The 13,798-nt window shown below is 46.9% G+C and overlaps 1 protein-coding gene across 41 annotated transcripts in view; it reads right to left on the reverse strand.

Moving 5' to 3' along the window:
• The window catches only part of ABI1 (abl interactor 1), a 363,080-nt gene that overhangs the window by 147,120 nt on the left and 202,162 nt on the right, over positions 1-13,798 (reverse strand). The gene's annotated exons all lie outside the window — the stretch shown is intronic.

Consider the following 13,798-nt stretch of genomic DNA (forward strand, 5'->3'; position numbering starts at 1 on the left):
CGCCGTCAGGCGGTTCCGGATCGATGTCGGCGGCCTCGGCACAATGTCAGTTCTTGACGACGCCGGTAGGCGGTTCCGGATCGATGTCGGGTGCCTCGGTTCGATGTCGACCTCCGATTCGACGACGTCGGCCTCGGCTCGATGTCGACGGCAGTCTTGGCTCGATGTCGACCTCGGGCGGCTCCAGTTCGATGACGTCGGGCGGCCTTGGCTCGATGTCGACTTCCGGCGGCTCCGGAGTGCGATCTCCACTCCCGACCTCCGGTGCTCCCCTTCTCGGGTTCCGGCGACTCCGGAGTGCGATCTCCACTCCCGACCTCCGGCACGCTTCACCTCGGTCTCCGGCGACTCCGGAGGGCGGACTTCACTCCCCCGTCGACGCCGCTCACTCGACCTCGGTTGACTTCCTCCTCGACCTCTGGTACTCCTCACGACCTCCGTCGGCGCCCTCGCTCGACCTCAGGCGGCTCCGGGTACGACGTCTGCTTCTTCAGTCAGCGCCGCTTCTCCACCTCGGGCTCCAGGTCTCAGGCTCCTCGACGTCGGACTCCAGGGAAACCAATAGACAGGTCAGGTTCTTGCTTTTCTTTGCTTTTAAGGCCTGTTCCTGCTGTCCAGGTCCTTAAGATGGTTTTTCCTGCTTTTTCCCACACAGGGCTCCAGGCTGGGCTCAGTCAGCAGGGACTAGTATCAAGGGTGGGTTTATGGACCCCACTCCAGGCACAAGTTTCCACCCCTGCTGCCTCACTCCTTCCTCCTTCAATGTGGTGCTGCTCTCTCTTCACCAGTCAGGTGCCAACTGCCAGCTCCAACTGCCAACTCTCTGTCTCAGCTTCCCAACATTCTAAACCGCCTCCAACTGTCACAGGGTTCTGGAATGTTCTGGAAGGTGCTAGCAGGTTCCAGTGGATGCTGGTGATGTCGCAGGTGGCCACCATTTTGTGCTCCAGGCCCTCAGACAGAAGTTTCAGGGGTAGCTAAAATGGCTCCCTGAATCTGCAGCAACACGAAAAAGTCTGGTGGTTCCCAAAAAGGAAAAATTCAAACAGGGTTTGAGGCAAAAGTGGGACAAAATAAATAATGATGAGGAGGGACCACCCAAAGGGCTGACAGGTCTAACATAGCATATTTGGATTGTTTGATCTATCCACCTTGCAAAGGTCTTCTTGGAGACAGATAATTATGGGCTTACCCTCCTGATTAGTCTTGTTTCATTGAGTTAATATATAACTGCCCGACAAGTTTATTTTAACTGAAGTGTAGGAACATTTTGAGTCTAAATGGCGAGTGCGGTATAAGACAATCAGGAAATCTTTTGACTTGTTGCCTATGAGACCTTTACTGATTTTTTTTAAATAGCGCAAAATTGACCCAAAAGTAACGGGTATCAGAGCGCTTTAAACGAGCACCAGTTGCGTTACATGAGGACACACTTTTTTTGTTAGGCACCGGGAGATTAAGTGATTTGCCCAGAATCACAGGATGTTGCACGTCCTTGCTGAGACACGAACCCGGTTCCCCAGATTGGAGGTCGACCACCCTAGCCATTAGGCCAACTCCTCTCCTCACCCCAACTACTCTACCTTCTTTGCTTGACCAGTGAATAAACCTGTTCCACTTTGCGGCATAGCATTTAGGCGTCTCATGCCTCTCTCAATTCCTCCGTTCATCTTTTGGTGGGGTGGGGAAGAGATCTAGGTGCCCAAACTCTGTGTGGCTGGTTCCTAGTGGCACACCTGACCCTTTTGTCTGGTTAGCAAGTCCTGATGGGCTGGTAGCCTCATCGCCTTGCCCTGTGCCATTTCCACATTTTCGAATAAGCACATCTGACTGGTCCACTGAGCCGCTTACAAAATATTATTGTCATGTGGGACTGTTGACATTTTGCTAGCATTAACGGTACCAGTGAGATTGGAGGAACAGTGAATGCACATTAGATCAGTTTATATATAAGGAATTCCCTTGTGACTGATGGTGTAGGTACCGGGACACAAAACTTTGGTCTTTTGCATTTTATTGTGATCCAAAGAGGTTTAGTCTCAGCATACCTACTCTTGAAAGACCTTTTCCATTATATCTTGTTTAAACTCCCACTCCTGTGATGAACATGTTTGTCTGCTTAGTCTGTCTTCTTCTATAAGTCTATGGCTATTAGAGTTATGTTCCTATGAATGGCCCATTGCCATATGATCTAGTATGTAAGGCGTATGACCTTATTCCTCCTGGTTTGTGGAGACAGAATATAGTAATTGTAGCATGTGTATCACTTTCCCCTTGACCTGTGAGCAAAAGACTTTGAGGGGAAACAAAAATGCCTTCAATTCCAACAAATGTGTTTGTTTTACTGGGTCCTCTGGACGCCAGTAGCCCCTGAAGATCAATTTTACCGTGTGCGCTTACTACCCCGCTGTGGGAGGAATCTGTAGCGATGGTCACCGAGCCAAATATGTGGTTTGAAAAGTCTGCCAATTACAATGTGCTCCGTGCTCCTCCATTGTATCTCTTTCTCTCCCGGTCTGGCATCTTTTTCTCTCCTGCTCTGTGACCGCCACTAGATATTGCTAGCTCCTGTTTGCCTGCGACTACTGGTTGTGGAGCCAATCCTGAAATGGCCGCCTGTGTAACCTGGTGTGCAGAATAAGTGGCATGCAGGATGCTATCCTGCCCATTAACTTAATCAAATTCTACACTGTCAGATTGTACTTTCTGATAAATGAGAGTTTGGTCTGTAAATGCCAGGACTCTTTAGAACAGCAAAAACTTTGGCCTCCCTCTAATTTAGTGCTGCCCCCAGGAATAGCTTTCTTTTTCTGGGATTTGGAAGGATTGTTATAGCTTCGGAGTGATTTCCAGCTTGTGAAATGTTAAAACCACTTTCCACGTGCTCTCCTGGCATAGTGCCCACTAGCTGACCGTTACCAACCAATCATCCAGATAGGGGTAGATGTCTAACCTTTGTTGGGATTTCGCAAATTGCGATTGTTTTTGCAAAATTAGCTAAAAATGTGATATGTCTGCACGATCTGATAAAACAACTACAATAAAAGTAGTTTGCCATTTTGGGTTCAGTTTTCACTTTAAAAAAATGCTGCTTCCATGCTATAGACTGTACTTTTCCTACATCAGCACGTCATGAGAGTCGCTTTCAGACTTTCAAGGCAGCGCCAGTCAGACTCTGGACTGGTCGCATTCATCATGACACACAAGGCTTCTCCCCTTGCGGATATGGAGGTGCTACCAACACGCTCTCCACACTACTCCTCCCTGCGGTCACAGCCGCTCAAGGGAGACCGAGAAGGGCACTGCTAACCTCCATGACTCAGTAGGGTAAGATGCATACAGTAAAACAACTGTACACATCCAGCTTCAGTTTATATATCAATTGGGGAATGTAATGTCTATTTTCTAGTCACGTTCCAAGCATAATGCATGAAGAGAATAAAATAGAACTAAGCGCAACAGGGGAGTTTATTTAGATCAAACCTGATCAATGTAATTAAACTCAGGTCATTTGGAGTGATGTGGAGCAAGGACATGGGCACAGATTTTAAAGTTATCATGGCAAACAGCCAGATAACAGTAGAGCAAGTAAAAAATAAAAGCTGAAGACCAAGTAGCATGATGGAGAAATGGGCAGACTTATCAGCCTGGGAGGCTCTTCTGCCTTCATTAAGTATGCGTCTATGATCGTTTGCATGCCAGCATTTCACATTTAAAGGCCAGTGGTGTGCATATTTCTTTAAAACGACTTCAAAAGATCTTGGTCAATTTTTCTTTATGTGTACGTGGCAGAGAGCCTAAATCAGCCTACATAAATTATTGTTGCTCACTATATGCATAAGAAATGTCTGAGATGCTCTTGCCTTTCTATGGCAGATTTAAGCAAAACAAGCACTGGCAAAGGGTTTTCCCTATTCAAAATATTTTGGCTAGGTCAATAGTTTTTACATGTTTCACAGCAGTGTGAGCTGGTGTGCAACATTTAAGGGAAAAAAACGTAAACCACTATGACGTGGTTAGCACTGACCTGTGATCGCGCTCTTTCTTTTTTTTTTGTTTGAGCCATGGTTTACAGCAGCCGACGGTGCAGTGCAAAATGTAAAATACAGCTTGAGGGGTTTGGGACACACGGGAGGAGGGTGGGAAGGAACGCGTTACTTACCTGTAACTGCGGTTATCCAGTATTGGTATCTTTCATAGAATCACATGCCTGAATCATTCCCCGTCGTCGGGATGGGAGTCACCGGTAAATAACAAAGCAATGTCTTAGTAGACATATATAGTTACAGGCCCCAAAAGGCCTTAGCTTAGTAAGCTATCCACGTCCTTATGTAAAAAGGACCAAAGTTTGGCCAGTAGCCAATCAGCTAGCACCACCCTTTAGAACCTTCCTGGAAGGAGCTCTAGTCCCTCAGATTTTCGTAAGCAAAGTGCTAAGTAGTTGTATCACAGAGATCCAAGAGAGCACTTCCAGGGGAGGTGGGTGGGTTGCATGTGAATCTATGAAAGATACCAATACTGGATAACCGCAGTTACAGTTAAGTAACGCGTTCCTTATCCAGTATTAGGGTATCTTTTATAGATTCACATGCCTGAATCAGAGTAGTAAGCAATAATAAGCACATTTCGAAAGGTACAGTAAATATATAGTCATTAGATAATAACATATCCATGTGAAAGATAAAAGCACTAGAAACAATGAGTCAGCCAATGTATACATTACAGTGTGAAATGTGCGTAAAGAGGCAAGGAGGGTGGGATGAAAGGAAGGGCTCACCTCTACTGAAATAGATGACGGAGTACCGCTTGACCCACTGCCGCATCCTTCATGATGTCCGTGTCCAGGCAGTAATGCTTGGTGAATGTATGCGGAGTCTTCCATGTGGCCGCTCTACAAATGTCCACAATGGGCACCCCTGCAAATAGTGCCATGGAAGTAGACATTGCCCTTGTGGAATGGGCACGAACTGTTGATCGCAGTGGACGTCCTGCCTGCTGGTGACAGAAGGCGATGGCTGAAGAAATCCAGCGGGAGATACTCTGTTTGATGAGCAGTAGCCCTTTTCTAGGCCTACTGTACGCTACGAAGAGTTGATTAGACTTACGAAATGTTTTCGTTCTATCAATGTAAAACTTTAGGCAGCGCTTAATGTCCAATGAATGTAGAGTTTTCTCCGCCACTGTTTGTGGATTCGGGAAGAATGAACGTAGCACGATAGGTTCATTAAGATGGAACTGAGATGGAACTTTAGGAATAAACTTCGGATTTGTGCGAAGAATGACCCTATCCTGTTTGAACTGAAGGAACGGGTCTTGGATTGAGAACGCCTGGAGTTCCCCCACTCGCCTTGCAGAGGTAAGGGCCAGCAGGAGCGCAATCTTCCAGGATACATACTTAAGGTCTGCTCTGTGTATTGGCTCAAACAGGTGTTTCATTAGTTGAGATAGAACCGTGTTGAGATGCCAAGCAGGTGGTACAGGCTTTACTGGAGGAAATGTTCTAAACAGTCCTTTAAGGAATTGCTTAATCAATCTATTAGACCACAAAGATGGACCTGTAGAGGATCTCCTGAAGCGTGATATTGCTGCTAGGTGGACTTTAATGGAGGCATGAGCAAGACCAGATTTTGCTAGGTGCAGGAGGTACGGCAAGATTTGTTCCGGGGTGGAAGAAAGAGGGTGTAACCTGTTTGTTTTGCACCAGATACAGAATCTCTTCCATTTTAATGAATACGTTTTGTTGGTACTATCTGCTCGAGCTCGAGCTAGAATTTGTCTGCAATCCGGAGGAATGTCTAAGCCCTGAAACTCTCTGAATTCAGGAGCCATGCTGATAACTTGAGAGATGCCGGATCCGGATGCTGAACTTGTGGATTGTTGAGCGTTAGAAGAGATGGAAACGGCTTCAATTTGATTGGAGGTTCCAGGGAAAGGAGGTGAAGTTCCGTGAACCAGTGTTGGCGTGGCCAAGCTGGAGCAATCAATATGAGAGTACAGGGCTCTGCTTTCATCTTCCGTAGCACCCTGGGAATCAGGGGAAACGGCGGAAAGGCGTACGCAAAGACGTTGCACCATGCAATCGAAAAGGCATTCCCCAGAGACCCTTGTTGGGGATGCCAGCTTGCAAAGTGTTGGCATTTGGCATTTTGCTGGGTGGCGAAGACGTCCAGAAGAGGGGTGCCCCATTGAGCAAATATGTTGCTGAGAACTAGGTGATCCAGCTCCCACTCATGGCATGCTGCCTGTCTTCTGCTTAGAGAATCTGCCAACACGTTGTGGGCGCCTGGAACATAATCTGCTCGGAGAGAGATGTTGTGACGGAGCAGCCAGTTCCCCAAATTTTTTGAGACTCGCGAGAGAGTGTTAGCGAGCAAGTTCCTCCCTGTTTGTTCAAATAGTGCATTGTCGTTGTGTTGTCTGTTCGGACAAGCACTATGGAGTTTTTGATTCTTGGAAGGAAGGCCACCAGAGCTAGATAGACTGCGCGTAGCTCTAGAAGATTGATATGAAGTGCCTTCTCAGAAGGGGGCCAATTCCCGCTTATCTGCAGTTCTTGAAGGAAAGCCCCCCAGTCCTCTAAGGAGGCGTCCGTGGTGATTATATGAGGAGCGGCAGGAAGCAAGAAAGGCAAGCCTTGAGAAAGGTTCTGGGGCAAACCCACCATCGTAGAGCCTTTTTGATCACAGGGGTCACCTGGATGACGTCGAAGGACCCTGTACACTGGACCCATTGATCCGACAGTGCTGAAGGGGTCGCATATGAAGACGACAATGCGGTACTAATAGGATGCAACAAGACATCATCCCGAGTAGGGATTTGAAGAGACGCACTGACAGCGTATTTTTGGACATTATCCGGAGCGCTAACGACTGAAGTTTGTCTTTGCGTTCCTGTGATGGGAATGCTTTCCGTAGAATGGTGTCTAGTGTAGCGTCCAGAAAATTCATGCGCTGAGACGGCTGAAGGACGGACTTGTCGTGATTGAGAGTTCGCCCCAGTGAATTGAAAAGCCTCAGACAAGCGTTGGAAGACCCGGACGCGCCTTCTAGAGATGGAGACTTGACAAGCCAGTCGTCTAGATATGGGAAGACCTGATGATGATGATGACGTAGATATGCAGCCACTGAAGCTAGACATTTGGTAAAAATGCGTGGCGCTGATTTGAGCCCAAACGGCAGAACCCGAAACTGGTAATGTCTGCCCGCCACCATGAATCGTAGGAATTTTTTGTGGTTGCGGTGTATTGGTATATGAAAGTAGGCGTCTTGCAGGTCTAACGACACCATGTAGTCGTTCGCATTGAGTAGATGTAAAACCTCCTGAATGGTGACCATACAAAACAACTGCTTTTTCAGAAACTTGTTCAGATTCCTCAAGTCCAATATCGGTCTCCATTTTTTCTCCTTTTTTCGGATGAGGAAGAAACGGGAGTAAAACCCTTTTCCCCGTTGGCTTGGGGGAACTCTCTATAGCTCCCTTTTGGAGCATAAGCTTCACTTCTAAAAGTAAAGGACGTAGATTTTTGTGAAGCATTTGGCGGGGAGGGGTGTGAGGAGGGATCTGTATGAATTCTAGAGAATGGCTGAATTGTACTAATTGTAGGACCCAACTGTCCATAGTTATTTGTTGCCAATTTGGGAGAAAGTGGGAAATGTTTCCGCCAATCTTGGAGGGTGGAGAGAAGTTTGAGACCGGCTGCAGTTGAAAGTCATTGCCGTCGAGCGGCGCCCTTTTGTCTTCCTCCCTTGCCACGAAAGGAAGATTTTGGGTATGAGGATTGCTGTCGCTGTTGGTATTGCGAACGGTATTGCTGGGTGGAAGGGAAGGAAGAACGTTGTTGAAAATCTCCCCTATTTGAAGTTTGACCTCTCCCTCTTGAACCTTGAATGGAAGGGTTCCAAAATTGTAAGGTACCCAAAGCTCTGGCGGTATCAGTATCTTTCTTAATACCCTGTAATGCCTCATCAATATGTGCGCCGAAGAGAAGTTGGCCATCATATGGCATATCCAGCACTTTGGTTTGGACCTCCGGCCTGAAGGAGGTTGCCTTTAGCCAACCTTGGCGTCGAAGGACAGCTGCGCCAGCTAGTTGTCGAAATCCGGTCGAAGCAATATCCATTGCGCAGTCTAAGTTCAGAGGCAGATCTTTCCCCCTCTAGCAAGATCTTCTTTGCCTCTTCTTTTGACTCCTCTGGTAAGTCTGCCAAGTATGGCGCAATGTCCGCCCACATCGGACGATTGTAACGTCCCAACAGTGCTAGGGCGTTGGAGGCACGCACTGTTCTAGCCAACATCGAGGAAAAACGTTTGCCTATGTTCTCCAGTCGCCTACCCTCCTTATCTGGTGGAGCGGTCAACAGAGCAGCTGGGTTGTTTGACCTCCTCTGTGCGGCCTGGGAAATGACAGAGTCCGGCTTTGGATGGCCTGTGAGACAAGCCGGAGCAGTGTCTGGCGCTTTATATTTTTTATCCAGCCGTGGTAACACTGGAGGGACCGAGGAAGGATTCTGCATAATCTTTATGCCTTGTTCCCAAATATAGTATATGATAGGAATTGCACGGACAGACTTCTTAAAAGGTTCCTTAAAATCATAAAGGAAACAGTCCTGTTGGTGCGAGGGCATTGGAATTCGAAAGCGCTGGGCCGCTCGCTCTATGATATTATGAAAGCCGCCAATGTCCTCTGGCAGCGAGTGGGCCGTGGTAGGGGCAGGAGAAACCAGGCAGGGAAGGATGTAGTCATCCCATTCTTCCTGGTGAGATTGGACATCCTGAAGCTCTCCTTCAGGCTCCCCGTCATCCTAGTCATCTGTGGTGATGAGACAGGCTCTGACTGCAAAACCAATGGAGGCGGTCGTGGCCTTGGTGTTGGAGGCCCAACTGGCATTGGGGAAGGTGCCGGCGTCGGAAACCGTTGCTTATAATCAGATATCAGGAATTGGAGATCTGTGACCAAAGACGCAGGCAGACAAACCATGGAAGGTGGGGGCTGCATATATTCCGGAGGTGAAACCTCCTGATATTCTTGGTCAATGTCCTCATAGTCCGAGATATCCTGATATTTTACGTGCAGTTGTGATGGACTCGTCGCAGAAGGGAATATACTGCCGTTATCTGAGTCTTCCTCGTCAAAAACTTGAGCTGGAGGCAAGGTTGGGACCCTACTGGGTGAAGTGAGGGCCGGAGTCAGTGCACGTTTAGTTATTTTGAGGTGCACATAAGTACTTTGAACATCAGAGTTCATATTCTTCGACGGGCCCGTCGACGGTAGAGTCGTAGACGGTGTAACAGGTATTATTTGCATCTGAGACGTCGTCGACGAGGTAATCGTCGACGGTGTCGTCGTCAGCTACGAAGATGGTCTCTTCGTCGACGACAATGTCGACGACGAAGGCTTCGTCGACGGTGTCCTCGTCGACGACGTCGACGTCGACGAGGGAGCTTTCGTCGATGGTGTCGTCGTCGATGCTGCCGTCGGCAGCTTAACTGACGATGATTTTTTAATTTTCAGCGTCGACAAGATAGCTTTACCAGCCGTCGACGATGGAGTGGTAGTCGTCGACGTAGACATAGATTGGGATGTAACAGTAGATATGGTCGCCGTCGACGAGGTAACAGACTGCCGTCGATGGAGATCTCCTCGTCGTTGAAGCCACCGCCGACGAGGTCGTCGTCGGGGTGGAGACTGGCTTCTTAAAAGGTATGTGGCACATCCTGAGGAGAAGCAGTCCCTGGCAGAGGCGAGGCCAGGACCTCTGAAGACTTTTTGTGCGTCTTCTTTTGAGGTGGCTGCGACGAAGGGCCCGGAGATGACGCACTTGGTCTTTTATGTGAGGTGTGAGAAGAGATAGTAGAACCCTCACTTTCCTCAGAGGACATAACAGTTTCCTTGTCCTTTAGTCTTTGCAGCCAGATTAAAAGGCGCCCTTCTCGGTCTTTCAGGGTCTTAGATGAAAAGGTATGACATACCTTATAGTCTTTCGAATTGTGGCTAGGATAAAGACAATAAAGACAGTCTTTATGCTGATCGTCCACGTGAAGCCTCTTTTTCCCACAGGAAGCACAGGATCTGAAGAGTCCCTTCTTTGGGGTATCAGCCATGACGAAGCCAAGTAAATTTATAGCAAGAAACACTGGAAATCCAGAAGCAATGAGCAGAGCTCAGTGGAGACTCTCTTAGCACAACGTGCGGTTGAAAATCCGAGGGACTAGAGCTCCTTCCAGGAAGGTTCTAGAGGGTGGTGCTAGCTGATTGGCTAATGGCCAAACTTTGGTCCTTTTTACATAAGGACGTGGATAGCTTACTAAGCTAAGGCCTTTTGGGGCCTGTAACTATATATGTCTACTAAGACATTGCTTTGTTATTTACCGGTGACTACCATCCAGACGACGGGGAATGATTCAGGCATGTGAATCTATGAAAAATACCCTAATACTGGATAAACACAACAGAGTGGATGGGGGTGAAAAAAGGGAGGTGGGTTAGAAATAACCGGAAAGCTGAAGGAGGCAGGGAATTAGAAACCAAAAAAGAGGATGGGTGGATTAAGGAGAGTGGGAGGAGGGCAGGGAGTGGGTTTTGAAAGAACAACTGTGAGTGGGTGCGTTTTAAAAATAATAAGGACTGGGGGAGAGTGGAGGAGAGGTCTAGGGCCAATAATGCCATGGACCAGGAACTGTGATGTTATGGGTACTGATGGTAGGGACACAGAGTTCAGATACAGATGATGCACAGAGGTCTGGGGCAAAAGCACAGGTCAGATAATAATGGGGTCAGACTAGAGAGAGGTGATGCGTACGGTCAGATAACGTCATGGGCAAATTATGTTTAGATACAGGTGAAGTCCAGGAGAAGATAATAAAATGGGTGAATGATGTCAGGGGCAATGTTCGTACGTGGCTCGTAATGCCCATTATCCAGACCCGTTATAACCCCAGCTGATCTTCACAGCAGGAAGAAGGCTCGAGGCCCAGGAGGTTGACCAAGGAGGAGACACTGACCAATAGGAACTAAAGAAACGAAAGTGACATGGGAGCCAACTAAATGGTAAGTAATGGGCGGCCTCTAAGCCCTTTTTTAAAGATTTTTGTTTTTCAATAGAAGAGGTTTTGCAAGCGCTGTGCAGGCAAAACCTAAAAGTGGAATTTGCTGCTGCATAAAAAGCTCATGCTCAAAACAGTTCCTGAAGTGTGTCGTAGACAGTAGTTTAAAATGCTCAACAATCCAGACACATTTTGTCAGTCCATTCTTTGTTTTACTTGCAATCCTAATTATCACATTACACACAGCACTACAATTACCAGTATTCAAAGAAACAAGTTTAGATGACATACTTTGCACTAAAAAGGGAAAATTAAGAGCTCGGAGGAAGATGGCCTTCGGACCACACACAGGCGTTATGTCTCACTGCAGGCACCATGTAAAAAGGATGTTTGAGGATGGGATCTCCTCCATCAACAGGTTTTGTCACTACTGGAAAACAGACAGTATTAAGCTGATAATGTAGTGTGAATGTGTTGTTCATACCTGTTGGAGTGAAGTCAGGATGCAATAGCAAGGGCAAGAAACACTTGCTTCCAAACATCTCCGACATAATGTTCAAAATACCTTATGAAATGCAGAACGGCTTTTCCCCAAAGTCTGAGCCAAGGCTAGTAGGTAGGAGAAAGGAAAGCATATGGTGTGCACCCCCCATGATAATGTGGCACCCGTTTAAGAACCTTAGCCTAGGCCCAACTGGAGTTCGAGAACTTGTATATCTTCCCACAATATATGTGCCAAAACATGAGATAAACACAAGGAGGGAGAGACAGTGTAGGAAAGAATTCCTATTAGATAATGGTAGGAAGTATGGGTTATGTTTGGTATTCTGTGCTTATTTACATCAGGCAGGCATGGGGAAACCAATAAGAGAACAGTGTCCTTGTCAGGGTTGGTGTTAGATTTCCGGTATTTGCCAAACTGAGATCTCTTCTTCTTAGTTTCGTCTTCAAAGGCCAGCCAAGATGGCCATGAACACTGTCATTCAGAAAAATCTGAGGAATGTTATCTGTGGAAATGAACGTCAAGAATACAGGAGGGGCCTAAACGGAGAAAAGAAGTGGAAAGGGAATTTATTTTCACAGTGGTGTTACCTAGAGGTTCGAATCATCAAGCAGTTTCACCCTAGGTCAGCTATTTTATTAAGAGCTGCTGCCGACCTCTCTTTCACTTATCTGCACCTCTCTTGCGGCTGTCTACATTCCTCTCTTCCTCCCACATAGTAGCTCATCCTTCTGCCTACCTGTTGGACATACTTGAGCCTTTCACCCCAATCCTCCCATCTCTGTGGTCTGCTCTCATATTGTCATTTTCACCTGTCCAGAAGTGGCAGGCAGGTGTCCTGTGCCTGACCAATGTAGCTGACGTTTTCCAGAGTGAGATAAGTTCCTGGGCTTTCTGTAGAGTCTGTTAAGGTAGGTGACTCGTACATAGAACCAGTGGTGGGAGTTGTTCATGAGAACACGTAGGTTAAGCGTCCTTTGGGTCAATGTTGGTCAAGTAGTTTTCCTTTTTTCAGGAAAGGTATGACCTCTTGGAGTGTGGTCATTTTATAAGGTTTTAGGAACCTGAATCACTATTAGAGTTTCAGAATAAATGTTAGTCTAGGACCTGGCACTGGTACCAATTACTAGATGGAGAATACCCCTTGGTCGTCCCTCCTTTGGCACCTTTTTTATCGATTGCTTTAACAGAAGTTCTTCATTCATCCGCTGCTTACAACAAGTTGGCTAGCTTGGTCTTGGTGTGGCCCCTCGATCTTGCTTGAATTCCCAGAAGTACTAACAACATTTCTAAGCGGTATCCATGTTCTAAAATGTTCAGTATCTGTTTGAGTTGAATGCCCTTCACTTCTAGAGGAATCCCTCAATTACAGCTTCCAATAGTGTTACGGGCTTCCTACAGCAGAATTAATGTTACTGTGGACCCTGTGCGCTTAGGTGCTGGTCCTCTCCTAAATGCCCTGCCTCAAAAGGGCTATTGTGGGTCCTCTTTTTGTTGGACCCTATAGGAGTCTGCAGATCTTTTGAGGAGTGCATGTTACACTGCAAGGTCATCAGGTGATAAAGTCTTCAAGATCCATCTTCTGGAGAGTCAGCATCAAGGTCTTCCAAGACCCCTTCATGGACTTTGAGATTTTGGAAAGATGTCTTCTAAACCACATCCTCTTCCTTATAGAAAAGTTCTTCTTACGCTTGCTTTTTTGCTGAATTAAGAGACCGACCTGGCTTGCATAAACCTAATGACAGCTCAACATGGGTGAGGCAGATGAGCTAATTTGTCAAGGCGGCTGAGTGCTATTGGTAAAGCCTATATTAGCTTTGTCCTGAGGTCCATGCCCACCTCCAGTATTTTGGGTTGGGACGATGGATGTGCCCACGGGGTCACTGCAGAGTGTACAGCCTAGAGAACTGAAGCTGGGACTCAGGCAACTATAGACCCTACAATATCAGGAATACACGCTACTGGACCTATTCAGGAGGTTTAGATGGTTGATCTTAAAACTTGAAAGCCAGATATACCTCTCGGGGAGTAAAGTGTGATGCCCTCTCAGACATCACTTTTTAATAGGGTTGCAGAGAGGGTGGCATATGGGGGACACACACTGATATGCTCATGGTAACACTTTGATGCACTGTTGTCGTTGATGGTGAATGTGATCTGTTAATGAGTTTCATTACTGTACTGGTACAGTGAGGCTATTTGGATCTTGTTAGGTAACAATCTGTTGCTTTATTAATGGGTCTTTTATGTACT

The sequence above is a fragment of the Triturus cristatus genome, chromosome 10 (assembly GCF_964204655.1).
Source record: "Triturus cristatus chromosome 10, aTriCri1.1, whole genome shotgun sequence".
NCBI classification, from domain to species: Eukaryota; Metazoa; Chordata; class Amphibia; order Caudata; family Salamandridae; genus Triturus; species Triturus cristatus.